The following is a 2,234-nucleotide window of genomic DNA, read 5'->3' as shown; positions in this document are numbered from 1 at the left end:
ATTTTACATTAGGTTTGGATAGGAGAGGAATTTTATGGTTTAGTGGAGCACCAAAGCTCAACTCTGTATGTCTAGAAAGGGCTTATTAAAGTCATGTAACAGTCTTTCGTATTGGATCGGAAGTTCAGACCATTTGTCTTGTAAATATTCTAATAATCACAATTGACAATCAATTTCCTCTTTTCAGTCTTGTATTAGGTCCATGTCAGTTGTTTGTCAAGATGTAGTCCTAAGTAACGGATCTGTTCAACAGGAATAAGTGGGGTATTATTAAAGGATACTGTGGGGAAGGAAGTAATAGGTTTATGATGAAGGTTAAATGTGATTTAGTGGAATTAATTTTTATCCTCCAGTTTTGGCATCATTCTCCAAGGGAGATGGTTTGGGATACAAAAAAAAGGTCATTATTCACTGAAAATAGACATGTTTCATTACCATACATGGTGAGGATTGTGGTTGGTATGTCAGATATAAAAACTTTATAAAGGATAGGACCAAGGATATCACCCTGAGGTACACCAGCAGACTAAGGAAAGAGGGATGAATAAGTGCTGTTGTGATATACTTGAAATAATCTGTCAAAGAGATGAGAACAGATTCTGAGGAAGTATTTAATAGTTGAACTAAAACCATTTTAAGAAATACAATAATCTTGCCAGAATATCAATTAGTATCATTTGATATAACAAATAAGTTCCCAAAAATGCCACAGGAAAGCACCATAAAGATGATAGAAGAAAACTGGCATACACTTGCATGAACTTTACTGTAGATCTTCATACTGTGATTTATAGGCAAAAAAACATATAAACTTAAAGATGGATTGGAAATGGAAAATGTGTTATCATAATAAAGGAAACATGTTAAGTAATATTAAAGAGTGTATTTTTAAATAAATGTCTGGATTAGATAGTCGAAACAGTAGATATCCATATCTGATTCTTATACAAGTACATTGATAATATGATATTGATAAATTTAAAAAAATGGAACTATACCAGATAGATATAGAACTTATTAGTGTAAATAATGAAATATAATTTTAATGGTTTACAAAGGAACAATATTTTGGCAAGATAATAAACTTCTATTCAAATCATCCATTAAATTACACTAAGAATTTGGTTTAAAATCAAATACTATATGCACTAAATAGAACATCTGAAACTTATCATAATGAAATAATAAAGAAAACAAACCATATTTTCATTAAAAATAAATTTCCACAAGACATAATAAAACCCCAAATAATTAGAGTAAAATTTAAAAATAACAATCCCATGGTTGCAGATATCATAAATCATGCTGAATTTGATAATACATTTTTTAAGTTTTGTGACACATTTTTTTTAGAAGAATCAATGAATGGCAATAGAAAGAGAAAATATAATGCTGTTAGAAACAACATGATGAAACAAGAAATGGAGAAACATGATCTACCAATAAATACAAAAAAATTAAAGTTGTATAATTTAGATCTGCCAAATGTAAAGAAAAAACTTATCAGCTCAATAAAAAAAAAAAAATGATAAAAACAAAGCAATAAATAAACATTTTAAATTTTAAAAAAATAGACTAAAAGATAATAATTATAAAATAACCTGGAGATATAGCAATTTAACTACAAACAGTTTCAGTAAAATAAAGGACCCTATTCAGAAAATGAACACCATCAATAACATATATCAAATAAATGGCTTCTATGGAAAGATTTGTATTGGTGAATCATTACAAAATAAAAAAATATACTGAACAACATAAATGCTCCATAATAAACAATAGAAATCATACAGCCCTAAGTAACAATATAATATATAGCAACCGCCACTAAATAAGTTTTGATGATGTCCAAGATTTTTGATAGAGAAAAAAATAAAATAAAACTTATTTATATAAAAACAACTGGAAAAGACACTGAAAATAAAATACGTCAATTCATTCCTAATGTCTGGAATTTTCTCCTATAAAAATAATAATCAACTGAATTAAACCTTAATAATTTAATCTTCCATTAGAGCAGAAATCATTGACCAGGCAACATTGTTTGATATAGAAGTTGAAATTTATTATTATGTTGATGATTTTAGCATATTAAGCAGTATGATATGATCTCAAAATATTCTTTTATTTATTAATTGTTTCATCTATTTATTTACATAAATGAAACTAACAAATTGTATAAAAATGTATCCAAAAGATATACTACTTCAGAAATAAGAGTTAATGTATTGTGC

This window comes from Halyomorpha halys, unplaced genomic scaffold, assembly GCF_000696795.3.
Source record: "Halyomorpha halys isolate HHAL.00 unplaced genomic scaffold, Hhal_1.1 Scaffold124.1, whole genome shotgun sequence".
Lineage (NCBI taxonomy): Eukaryota > Metazoa > Arthropoda > Insecta > Hemiptera > Pentatomidae > Halyomorpha > Halyomorpha halys.
Note: the sequence above shows the minus strand (reverse complement) of the source record.